We start from the raw sequence: 13801 nt of genomic DNA, 5'->3' as shown, positions 1-13801 counted from the left end.
GAGGTGGCCAAAGTATTGCAGTTTCAGCTTCAGCATCAGTCCCTCCAATGAACACCCAGGATTGATCTCCTTTAGAATGGACTGGTTGGATCTCCTTGCAGTATAAGGGACTCTCAAGAGTCTTCTCCAACACCACAGTTCAAAAGCATCGATTCTTCGGCGATCATCTTTCTTCACAGTCCAACTCTCACATCCATACATGACCACGGGAAAAACCATTGCCTTGACTAGACGGACCTTGGTTGGCAAAGTAATGTCTCTGCTTTTTAATATACTATCAAGGTTGGTCATAACTTTCCTTCCAAGGAGCAAGCGTCTTTTAATTTCATGGCTACAATCAGCCTCTGCAGTGATTTTGGAGCCCAAAAAAATAAAGTCTGACACTGTTTCCACTGTTTTTCCATCTATTTCCCATGAAGTGATGGGACCAGATGCCATGATCTTCGTTTTCTGAATGTTGAGCTTCAAGCCAACCTTTTCACTCTCCTCTTTCACTTTCATCAAGAGGCTTTTGAGTTCCTCTTCACTTTCTGCCATAAGGGTGGTGTCATCTGCATATCTGAGGTTATTGATATTTCTCCCAGCAATCTTGATTCCAGCTTGTGCTTCTTCCAGCCCAGCGTTCCTCATGATGTACTCTGCATAAAAGTTAAATAAGCAAGGTGACAACATACAACCTTGACGTACTCCTTTTCCTATGTGGAACCAGTCTGTTGTTCCATGTACAGTTCTAACTGCTGCTTCCTGACCTTCATACAGGTTTCTCAAGAGGCAGGTCAGGTGGTCTGGGATTCCCATCTCTTTCAGAATCTAAATCACAGAGGATATTAAAATTGAAAGTCCTCGTTGGTGGCCATTGTGAGCCATTGTCGAGAGGATATTGAGGCCAAGCCTCAGAGCACAGAGAGGTCAACCGCTTATGGTGGATTTATCGAGAAAGGCATAGGGTTTTGAGGTTGGCAAGGAGACACTCTAATGGGGTCGACCAGACTCGGTCAGCCTTGGAGGTGGCGATCCCCATGGCGAACGGCAGAATTAGGCTTAGGGGTCGAGTCAGTCAGGCGTCCCTGAGTGAGACAACCCCCAGCGAGGATTAGGGCTACCACAGTTGAAATGGACATCTCCAAAATCGACTGGTGCTGAGGAACAATAGGGCCACCCCAGCCGAGATGGACGTCTCCGAACCGACTGGCGCCAAGGAGCAGGCCTGGCCTGCGGGAGGAGGGAGCTGGACGCGGCCGCGAATTCAGAGCAGGCCTGGCCCACGAGAAATACCGGACCCCCCCCCCCCAGGACCGATCGCCAAAGGGAGAGCCCGCCCCAAGACCCGATTTGAGGGACTCACCCCGTATTCTGCCAGACAGTAGAGCAGTCCTATCAAGGTGATGAAACAGCCCAGGGCACAGGTCGGACCTGAGGGAGCCACAGATCCTCTGGCTGGCAGGGTGGGCTCTCACCTCGAGCCCCATGTTGGGCGCCAAATGTAAGGTCAAAACGCCCATGACATTAAATAGAAGAACCCAGACACCAAATAATGTAACAGGCTTTAACGGCCAGGCCCCTGGGCAGGATTTCCAGACTTAACAGGGTGAGGTCGGGGAAGTCTGCGTGGAACAAAGGCAGAGAGCAACTTATATAACTTTAGGCAAGATTTGGAGTAGTGGTCTCTCATAGGTCAGTTAGTCGAGGTGACGAGACCAGGTTGGTCGCTCTGGAGGTGAGGAGGGAGGGTTGATTTCCATCCAGAGCTGTTGCCTCAGAGACTCTTCAGCGGTTTGGTGGGACTTTTTCCCACCGGCGGGAATTGAAGAGGAGAAGAAGAAGCCAAGATGGCCACCGGGGAAGAGAAGCCAAGATGGCCACTGGGGAGGAGAAGCCAAGATGGCCACTGGGGAGGAGAAGCCAAAATGGCCACCGGGGTCCGGCCTTACAGTATGCACAGAATGTGCATACATTCAGAACAAGCTTGCTGAGCCCTGATAAAGGAGAATTGTGTTTCATCTCCTGGGTAAGAATGACCTCCTAAACTATTCTGGAAGGTGGGAAGAGATGAGTCCATTTTTTTGAAGGCAGATAAACAGGGCAACAAGCATGTACTAGCTGGCAGGGGTGTGAGGGGAGAGGGAAAAGGCTCTACTGACTTTCTCCTTTGGCAGCAGAAACTCAGCCCAGCTTTCCCCTGATACCCTTTTTCTGTTCATCTTGCTCACTAGTGAGGCTTAGCTCTGCCGCTAAATTGCAAGCAATCCCCTTGCCATTTAGCTGCCCTTTTCAAAGGTCTGAATCTGCAACCTGCAGCCCAGGTCTTTCTGCCACACAGAGCAAGAGGGCGTCTAACCTTCAGGAATAAATGCACCTGGGAGTCTGGAACAATACGGCTGGTTCATCCAGATTATCCTCAAAACGACTATCAGTAATTCCAACCTTCAAGAACCTCAACAAGTTCTGCTGCCCTTCACAAGTAACCCGTGGGGCTGGCAGAGACTGTGGGCCTGATTTCTCCCTCTGTCCAGTCCATTCGTCCTCCCTCTCACAGGGGTGGACCCCAGAGTGCACCCTAATGAGCTCCCTGAGCAAGAACTGTGGCTCCAAGTCTGCTTCGTGGAGAACCCAGACAGCGACAAGAGCACAGTCAGCTCCAGGGTCAAATTCCCTGGCCAGACCATGGGCTGGACCACTTGTGTGAAACTCTTTCCAGGTCTCAACTTCTCACCTAGAAAAGAATCTATGCCTTTTAATGCACGTCCGTGCTCCGTCACTTCGGCCGTGTCTAACTCTGCACGACCCCACGGACTGTAGCCCCCCAGGCTCCTCTGTCCATGGGATCCTCCAGACAAGAGTACTGGAGTGGGTTTCCATGCCTTCCCACAGGGCAATCTTCCCCACCCAGGGATCAAACCTGGGTTTCCTGCATTGTAGGCAGATTCTTTACCACTGAGCCACCAGGGAAGCCCATGTCTTTTAACGGGATATGGATAAAATAAATATGCAAGGTACATAGTATCCCTCCTAGATTCATCCTTGGAGATGAGAAGTCTCATAGACATGCTAGAAGCCAAACAGGAAAGACTCTGAAACAGCCAAGGGGATCAGAATATGCCACCCCAAATAAGTCATATTTAAGTGACGTCGTGCAGGGCCTTGTGGGATGCTGGGGCTCAAGGCCTTTGTGTCCCCCATTTCTTTGACTATCGGAAACAATCTTCATTCAGCCTCCATGACCTTCCCTGAGTTCCAATGGGCTGATTCAAGCTGTTGGTAATTAGGGAAGGGAGAGGATGCACGACCAGGGAGAAAGAGCAGCTTTGGGGCAAGGTCCTGTTTCCCCATCAAAGGACACACACAACAGAATCTCTTGAGCTGCTCTGCAGAAACTGAAACCCCCTCCAGGTGGAAGAACTTAATGAATAACAGTGATATCCTACTCACAAGCATGTGGACCCTAGACCAGTTGGACTAAATGGTGATGATGTCAACTTTTTACCTCACCACCAACCCATTAGAAGAATGGCCACAAGCTGATTATACCCTTTTTGAACAATTACAATAAAAGTTCTTACTACTTCCCCAAAGTTGGGATACACAGTTTTGAGGGTATTAGTCTGCTGTGGCCCACTTTTTGCCTAGCAAAGCAATAAAACTATCCATTTTTGTTGTTGCTGTTGTTCAGTCACTCAGTTGTGTCTGACTCTTTGCAACCCCATGAATCACAGCACACCAGGCCTCCCTGTCCATCACCAACTCCCGGAGTACACTCAAACTCATGTCCATCGAGTCGGTGATACCATCCAGCCATCTCATTCTCTATTGTCCCCTTCTCCTCCTGCCCCCAATCCCTCCCAGCATCAGAGTCTTTTCCAGTGAGTCAGCTCTTCGCATGAGGTGACCAAAGTATTGGAGCTTCAGCTTTAGCATCAGTCCTTCCAATGAACACCCAGGATTGATCTCCTTTAGAATGGACTGGTTGGATCTCCTTGCAGTCCAAGGGACTCTCAAGACTCTTCTCCAACACCACAGTTCAAAAGCATCAATTCTTCGACGATCAGCTTTCTTCACAGTCCAACTCTCACATCCATACATGATCACTGGAAAAACTATAGCCTTGACTAGACGGACGTTTGCTGGCAAAGTAATGTCTCTACTTTTTAATATGCTGTCTAGGTTGGTCATAACTTTCCTTCCAAGGAGTAAGCGTCTTTTAATTTCATGGCTGCACCAGGGATCAAACCCAGGCCCTCCTGCAGAAGAAGCATGTAGTCTTAACTACTGGACCATCAGGGAAGTCGTTCAGTAGACAGAATCTTCTGAGGCAGAACCATTCCCAATCACCAGAGAGGACTCTAGACTCTTACCAGCCCAGAGATGGCACCAGAAGAATATGCATAACAATTACTAAAATAACAATTACCTTCCATTGTTTTCCCACATCTATTTACCTTCCAACAATTTACTACCCATTTTCCTTTGCCTTGTCACTTCTCCATGGATGTATCACTTTTTGTTAAAATGATATTGTGAAATAAATCTTTTTCTCCTGTTAATCTGTCTTTTGTCAGCTTAATTTGCAAGGCCCCAGTCACTGAACATAGAGGGTAGAGGAGAAAGTTTTTTCCTCTCCAACAACAGCATAGAAAAATAGGCCACATGGACCAGAGAACAGGCACATGTAGCTTGCTCATTCTTTCCTACGGTTTGAAGTCTTCTTCTGAGCAGTTACAGGTCAGTGTATATAAAAAGAAATAACCCAGTCATAACACACAAAGGAGGCTAGATTACACATTTATTTTCTCTAGTGCCTTGCACAAGCCCAGGCACACATATTTGAGTGTGGACATTCAAATACCCAATGGATAATTAACTGAGGAGAGGGGACAGAGGGGAGGATATGGCTAAGATTAATTCATTCCAATACTTGAACCTTACTCTTTGCCAGGCATTTTTCACAGTACTTGGAGATACAGCTGTTAACAAAATGACCTATGCCCTCACAGAGTTCAAATAGAGTCTCTATGGATTAAACAGGCAGTCACAAAAGCATAATTGCCAAGGGCCAAGTGCCGTACAGAAATATCAAGGGTAGGATGAGATCAATAGGAGGACTCGATTTAGACAAAGGGATCAGAGAAATGATTAAGTCATTGCTTTTTTCTTAATTAATGCATTTTTTATTGAAAGATAATTGCTTTATAGAATTTTGCTGTTTTCTGTCAAATCTCAACATGAATCAGCCATAGATATACATATATCCCCTCCCTTTTGAAACTCCCTCCCATCTCCTTCTCCATCCCACCTCTCTAGGTTGATACAGAACCCCAGTTTGAGTTTCCTGAACCATACAGCAAATTCCCATTGGCTATCTATTTTGAACTGAATGTAAGTTTCTATGTTACTCTTTCCATACATCTCACCCTCTCCTCCCCTCTCCTCATGTCCATAAGTCTATTCTATATGTCTGTTTCTCCATTGTCGCCCTGTAAATAAATTCTTCAGTACCATTTTTCTAGATTCCATATATATGTGTTCAGTTCAGTTCAGTTGCTCAGTCGTGTCCGACTCTTTGCGACCCCATGAATCACAGCACACGAGGGCTCCCTGTCCATCACCAACCCCCAGAGTTCACTCAAACTCATGTCCATCGAGTCAGTGATGCCATCCAGACATCTCATTCTTTGTCGTCCCCTTCTCCTCCTGCCCCCAATCCCTCCCAGCATCAGTCTTTTCCAGTGAGTCAACTCGTCGCATGAGGTGGCCAAAGTATTGGAGTTTCAGCGTTAGCATCAGTCCTTCCAATGAACACCTAGGACCGATCTCCTCTAAAATGGACTGGTTTGCAGTCCAAGGGACTCTCAAGAGTCTTCTCCAACACCACAGTTCAAAAGGATCAATTCTTTGGCGATCAGCCTTCTACACAGTCCAACTCTCACATCCATACATGACCACAGGAAAAACCATAGCCTTGACTAGATGGACCTTGGTTGGCAAAGTAATGTCTCTGCTTTTTAATATGCTATCTAGGTTGGTCATAACTTTCCTTCCAAGGAGTAAGCACCTTTTAATTTCATGGCTGCAATCAGCATCCGCAGTGATTTTGGAGCCCCCAAAAATAAAGTCTGACACTGTTTCCACATCTATTTCCCATGAAGTGATGGGACCAGATGCCATGATCTTTGTTTTCTGAATGTTGAGCTTCAAGCCAACCTTTTCACTCTCCTCTTTCACTTTCATCAAGAGGCTTTTGAGTTCCTCTTCACTTTCTGCCATAAGGGTGGTGTCATCTGCATACCTGAGGTTATTGATATTTCTTCCGGCAATCTTGATTCCAGCTTGTGCTTCGTCCAGCCCAGCATTCCTCATGATGTACTCTGCATATAAGTTAAATAAGCAGGGTGACAATATACAACCTTGACATACTCCTTTTCCTATTTGGAACCAATCTGTTGTTCCATGTACAGTTCTAACTGCTGCTTCCTGACCTGCATACAGGTTTCTCAAGAGGCAGGTCAGGTGGTCTGCTATTCCCATCTCTTTCAGAATTTTCCACAGTTTATTGTGATCCACACAGTCAAAGGCTTTGGCATAGTCAATGAAGCAGACATAGACGTTTTTCTGGAACTCTCTTGCTTTCTCCATGATCCAGCGGATGTTGGCAATTTGATCTCTAGTGCCTCTGCCTTTTCTAAAACCTGCCTGAACATCTGGAAGTTCACGGTTCACATATTGCTGAAGCCTTTTAGAACTAACACCCCAAAAGGATGTCCTTTTCATTATAGGGGACTGGAATGCAAAAGTAGGAAGTCAAGAAACACCTGGAGTAACAGGCAAATTTGGCCTTGGAGCACAGAATGAAGCAGGGCAACGGCTAATAGAGTTTTGCCAGGAGAACGCACTGGTCATAGCAAACACCCTCTTCCAGCAACACAAGAGAAGACTCTACACAAGGATATCACCAGATGGTCAACACCGAAATCAGATTATATTCTTTGCAGCTAAAGATGGAGAAGCTGTATACAGTTAGCAAAAACAAGACTGGGAGCTGACTGTGGCCCAGATCATGAACTCCTTATTGCCAAATTCAGACTTAAATTGAAGAAAGTAGGGGAAACCACTAGACCATTCAGATATGACCTAAATCAAATCCCTTATGATTATACAGTGGAAGTGAGAAATAGATTTAAGGGACTAGATCTGATTGATAGAGTGCCTGATGAACTATGGATGGAGATTCGTGACATCGTACAGGAGACAGGGACCAAGACCATCCCCATGGAAAAGAAATGCAAAAAAGCAAAATGGCTGTTTGAGGAGGCCTTACAAATAGCTGTGAAAAGAAGAGAAGCGAAAGCAAACAAGAAAAGGAAAGATATAAGCATCTGAATGCAGAATTCCAAAGAATAGCAAGGAGAGATAAGAAAGCCTTCCTCAGCGATCAATGCAAAGAAATAGAGGAAAACAACTGAATAGGAAAAACAAGAGATCTCTTCAAGAAAATTAGAGATTCCAAGGGAACATTTCATGCAAAGATGGGCTTGATAAAGGACAGAGATGGTATGGACCTAACAGAAGCAGAAGATATTAAGAAGAGATGGCAAGAATACACAGAAGAGCTGTACAAAAAAGATCTTCATGACCAAGATATATGTGTTAGAATACGATATTTATCTTTCTGACTCACTTCACTGTGTTTAATAGGTTCTAGGTGTATCCACCTCATTAGAACTGATGCAAACGCATTCCTTTTTATGGCTGAGTAATATTCCATTGTGAATGTAAACCACAACTTGTTTATCCATTCATCTGTCGATGGACATCTAGGTTCCTTTCATGTTCTAGCTATTTTAAATAGTGCTGCAATGAACAAAGGGATACATGTGACTCTTCAATTGTGGTTTCCTGAGGGTATATGCCTAGGAGTGGGATTGCTGGGTCATATGGTGGTTTTACTCCTAGTTTTTTAAGAAATCTCCAAACCATCTTCCATAGTGGCTAAATCAATTTACATTCCCACCAACAGTGCAAGAACATTCCCTTTTTATCACACCCTTTCCAGCATTTATCGTTTGTAGACTTTTTGATGAGGGCCATTCTGACTGGTGTGAGGTGATATCTCACTGTAGTTTTGATCTGCATTTCTCTAATAATGAGAAATGTTAGCATATTTTCATGTGTTTGTTAGCCATGTGTACGTCTTCTTTGGAGAAAAGTCTGTTTAGGTCTTTTCCCCACTTGTGGTGGGGTTGTTTGCTTTTCTGGTATTGAGTTGTATGAGCTGCTTATGTATTTTGGAAATTAATCCTTTGTCAGTTGTTTCATTTGCTATTATTTTCTCCCATTCTGAGGGTTGTTTTTTCACCTTGCTTTTAGTTTCCTTTGCTGTGCAAAAGCTTTTAAGTTTAATCAGGTCCCACTTATTTACTTTTGTTTTTATTTCCATCACTCTAGGAGGTGGGTCATAGAGGATCTTGCTTTGATTTATGTCATCAAGTGTTCTGCCTATGTTTTCCTCTAACAGTTTCTTAGCTTCTGGTCTTACATTTAGGCCTCTAATCCATTTTTAGTTTATCTTTGTGTGTGGTGTTAGGAATTGGTCTGATTTCATTCTTTTACATGTATCTCTCCAGTTTTCCCAGAACCATTTATTGAAGAGGCTGTCTTTGCCCCATTGTATGTTCTTGCCTCCTTTGCCAAAAATAAGGTACCCATAGGTGCATGGATTTATTTCTGGGCTTTCTATTTTGTTCCATTGGTCTATATTTCTGTCTTTGTGCCAGTACCATACTGTCTTCATGACTGTAACTTTGTAGTACAACCTGAAGTCAGAAAGGTTGATTCTCCCAGCTCCATTCTTCTGTCTCAGGACTGCTTTGGCTATTTGGAGTCTTTTGTGTTTCTGTATGAATTATGAAATTTTTGTTTTAGTTCTGTGAAAAATGCCATTGGTAATTTGATAGGGATCACACTGAATCTGTAGATTGCATTTGGTAGTATAGTCATTTTCACAATATTGATTCTTCCTACCAAGGAACATGGAATATCTCCCCATCTGTTTATGTCATCTTTGATTTCTTTCATTCAGTTCAGTTCAGTTCAGTCGCTCAGTCGTGTCCGACTCTCCGCGACCCCATGAATCACAGCACGCCAGGCCTCCCTGTCCATCACCAACTCCCGGAGTACACTCAAACTCATGTCCACAGAGTCGGTGATGCCATCCAGCCATCTCATTCTCCGTCGTCCCCTTCTCCTCCCGCCCCCAACCTTTCCCAGCATCAGAGTCTTTTCCAGTGAGTCAACTCGTCTCATGAGGTGGCCAAAGTATTGGAGTTTCAGCTTTAGCATTAGTGTCGTATAATTTTCTGTGTACAGTTCTTTTGTCTCCTTCAGTTCAGTTCAGTCACTCAGTCATGTCCGACTCTGCGACCCCATGAATCACAGCACGCCACGTCTCCCTGTCCATCACCAACTCCTGGAGTTCACTCAAACTCACATCCATTGAGTCGGTGATGCCATCCAGCCATCTCATTCTTTGTCGCCCCCTTCTCCTCCTGCCCCAATCCCTCCCAGCATCAGAGTCTTTTCCAGTGAGTCAACTCTTTGCATGAGGTGGCCAATTATTGGAGTTTCAGCTTTAGCATCAGTCCTTCCAATGAACACCCAGGACCGATCTCCTCTAAAATGGACTGGTTGGATCTCCTTGCAGTCCAAGGGACTCTCAAGTCTTCTCCAACACTACAGTTCAAAAGCATCAATTTTTCAGCGATCAGCTTTCTTCACAGTCCAACTCTCACATCCATAAGTGACCACTGGAAAAACAATAGCCTCGACTAGACGGACCTTTGTTGGCAAAGTAATGTCTCTGCTTTTTAATATGCTATCTAGGTTGGTCATAACTTTCCTTCCAAGGAGTAAGCATCTTTTAATTTCATGGCTGCAATCAACATCCACAGTGATTTTGGAGCCCCAAAAAATAAAGGCTGACACTGTTTCCACTGTTTCTCCATCTATTTCCCATGAAGTGATGGGACCAGATGCCATGATCTTCGTTTTCTGAATGTTGAGCTTCAAGCCAATTTTTTCATTCTCCTCTTTCACTTTCATCAAGAGGCTTTTTAGTTCCTCTTCACTTTCTGCCATAAGGGTGGTGTCATCTGCATATCTTTCTGGTTTCCTAGTGTATATAAAAGACATGTTTAGGTTATACCATAGTCAATTAAGTATACAATAGCATGATATCTAAACAAAAACAATGGATATACCTTAATTAAAAAATAATATTGCTTAAAAAAATGCTAACCATTATCCGATCCTTTAGCAAGTACCATCATCTGATCCTTCAGCAGGTTGTAATCTTTTTTGCTAGTGGAAGGCTTGAAATACTATGAGAACCACCAAAATGATATAGAGACACAAAGTGAGCAAGTAGTGTTGAAAAATGATGCCCACAAACTTGCTCAATGCAGGGTTGCCATAAACCTTCACTTTGTTAAAAAAAAAAATCAATGTCTGCAAAGCACAATAAAGTGAAGCTCAATAAAGAAAGGTGTCCCTATAATGGGCAAAGTGGTATCATGTTTATTTTCACGTGACGTTGCCTCTCCACTCCCACAATAAAGAACTCCTTGAAGAACAGTACTCAGACTTGAATTGGCCACCTTAGAATGGACTGGTCACAAGGACTCCCTCCCCAGCCCCACATTTAAGCCCCAGTTCTTTGGCTTCAATGTCAACAGATTGCTCTTGGGTCAAGAACATAAAAAATATTCTCCGTGGCCATCCTTACTAAACTGCTATCAGCCAAAGACATGCAGGTTATTTATTCCCCTGACATCATAGTTGAGCCAATGGTACAGGAGCAAGTTGGGAGTCTAGACTCCAAGATTCTCAAACTTTTAGGATACAGTAAACAGAATTCACTTGGGAGCCATGAGACACATTTCATCTATGGATCTTTAAGTACCAGACACAGAGCCTGCCACGCATTCTGGCTGGTAAACAAAGAGAATTTATTGGAAAGAACCTGGGAATTTGCAGAACTCATACAAAGGTGGGGAGACCTGGAATGGAAATCAGCAGCATGGTGGGCTTGCCCCATGTTGGCTGTCTATAGACTCCAACTTCCTTTCTTATTCTGGGGAAATTCCCATCATCTGTAGTATTATTGTCTCAGTCTTGAACTACAGAAGCCCAAAGGAGGCTCTTTATCTCCCTCAGCTCCTGGCAATCAGAAGGCAGGCAAGTGATCCAAGGTTGGCAAACCCCACCCTCCCAACAGAGACTGAATCTGGAGAGAGTAGTAGAGACAGAGAGACAATTAAGAATAATTCCAGAGAAGCTATATGGGGAAGGAAACTGAAAGCAGAACTAGGCAGTGTGGGTGGGGGAAGAGAGGATGCAGAGATGTGAGCCTGGGGGAGGGCGCGGTCTAACACCTGGGAGACCCAGACTGTGGAGGGATGACTGGAGCCAAGAATGTCTCCTGGGGGGCAGCTCAAAGGTAGCACAGCCTTTCCCATGAGGGTCCCCTAGAGTGACCATCCAGCACCAGACTAAGTCTTGCCTCTCTGTCTCCCAGGCATGCATCAGGATCTGAAGCACTTTCATGACTTCCGGGCAGCCCGCGGGTCCCCTGGGTCCATGCTGCTGGACCCTGCATTCCTACTGACCCAGGAGCACCAGAATCTTCCAACCCTGGAAATGAACTGCAGTCTAAATGTGAAGTTTGGCCCAAAGCTAATAAAGCTAATTTGGGACTACAAGAAAAATGCTCCCTATGGAGAATATGTGTTGATTCACAAGGAGAAGAGGCAAATTAAGAAAAAACTCAAAGACAAAGGAGTATCAGTGCACCTTTCCAAACTGTTCTCTCCACAGGTGAGTCATGCTCCCTCTTGAAGTAAACATCAACCAAAGACAGCTTTCAGAAATGCTGGTCTACACTAACACAGTTGGAGAGGCACAGCTGCCCAAAACTTCTCCTGTCTTATCTACAATGTGGATTTCATGAAATGCACCTGGGTCAAAGGCCAAGCAGCCCCCGCTGATGTCCAATGTTTCTTGTATACACGAGACTCAAAGAAAAAAATATCGAAAGAGAATGTCCTCATTACCTGAAAGACTCGGGGACCCACGTGGGATGTCACCTCCGAGACCTCTCAGGATTAACTTTGTACAGTTACTTCCTGGTTAACGGTAGCATCCAAGAAACAGGAATCCAATTCTCCGATTCAGTTCTGTTGTTAAAGGACATAGAGCAGTACTACCCACCCGACAATATCACTATCCATTGCAATGAATCACACTGCCTCAGCTGGTGGGAAAAGCCCAGGACCTGACAGACACAGTCCAATAGGGGATTCTGGCACCAGCTGGACATTCAGAGACAGCATGATACCAGCAGCAGAAGAAATCAACTGATTGTGACTGGGGGAATAGATACAACTTCCTGAAACCAGGGTTCAAAGCAAAACTTACTGTGAAGATAAGAGCAGCAGACGCCCAGAAAGTCCACTGGGGGGCCTGGAGCTAGCCCACTGAGTTCAGCTCTGAAGAACCAGAATCCAGCTGGGTGCATGTCTACGTACTGGTGGTCCTGGGGACTCTTGTCTGTGGCCTGAACCTCAGCTGCCTTTTCCAAAGGTTCCTAGGGACACAGGTTATTCCTGCTGGTTCCACAGATCAAAGACAAATTGAACAATAACCATCAAATCGACCATGAGATCCTCTGGGAGACGTTTACACATGAAACAAGGAAGAGGTCTTAACTGTGGAAGAAGTCGCAGAAGCCCCAGTGAAACTGTGAATTCCGGGCCTCTCCATACCCAGAACTTTCTGGAAGTTGTTAGGTTTAAAAAATTTTTATCTTAATGTTTCTTAAATGTTTTGTTTACTGCTTCAAATGTAGCTTTTGAAAAGTTTTGTGAGCATTTTTATAGCATTCTATTTTTCCTTACAGGGCTTCCCAGGAGGCTCACTGGTAAAGAACCTGCCTGCCATTGCAAGAGATAAAGATTGCATCCCTGGGTCTGGAAGATCCCCTGGAGAAGGGAATGGCAGCCCACTCCAGTATTCTTGCCTGGAGAATCCCATGGACAGAGGAACCTGGCAGGCTACAATGCATGGGGTTGCAAAGTTGGACACAACTTAGCAATTAAACAAATAGGAGGAGGGGTTGGGGAAGAGGGATGGGTAACCTGATGACACAGCAGCATATCTTGCTCAGCAGCTGCCAATATGCTCTGGTGGACTGTTTCTACTGAAACATTATTTTCATGCTTCTTCTTCCTTAACCCTACAAACAGCCTTGGTCCATGTTCACGTTCCAAGTCTGGTTCTCCAGCCTCCCACCAATGTTAAGGTGCCTTCCCCTTCCAAGAGCTATCTTGCAGCAAAAACTCTAATTGGTACAAGGACATATAAGACATCTGCAGGGACCTGGAAGCAAAACCTGGGAGAGCCTTCTCAAGGCCCAAGTGTCGGCTAAAGGAACACCAGCTGAGATGCATGACTGCCAACCATTTTTTTCCCTGGTGCTTTTTTCACTCTCTCAGAACTCAAAGTCTCAGACAAAGGCATCTGACAGGCAAAGCTTGGGTCCCCATCAGTGACTAAACATGCAGACAACTGACTCAACCTATCCTAACTAAACCACTCAGGTGGGGAAGATGTGCTCTCAGAGCGTCAAGACATCATCAGAGAGGAAATGGATGCTGAGCGAGAAAAAAATGCTGGGTTCTACTCCACACCATGAAGATTCACTGTCTGAAAGATTGTGAAGCCATCATTTTCAAATCACTGTGGACGGTAACTG

At 44.9% G+C, this 13801-nt stretch overlaps 1 pseudogene; it reads left to right on the top strand.

Annotated features, from left to right (window-relative positions):
* Positions 1–1169: 1169 nt before the first annotated feature.
* Positions 1170–12793, top strand: LOC129550968 (granulocyte-macrophage colony-stimulating factor receptor subunit alpha pseudogene; annotated as a pseudogene).
* Positions 12794–13801: the final 1008 nt, after the last annotated feature.

This window comes from Moschus berezovskii, chromosome 17 (genome assembly GCF_049115385.1).
Source record: "Moschus berezovskii isolate FMDL1 chromosome 17, NW_MosBer_1.0, whole genome shotgun sequence".
Classification (NCBI taxonomy): domain Eukaryota; kingdom Metazoa; phylum Chordata; class Mammalia; order Artiodactyla; family Moschidae; genus Moschus; species Moschus berezovskii.
The sequence above is the reverse complement of the archived record's forward strand: the minus strand, read 5'-3'. Positions and strand labels throughout refer to the sequence as shown.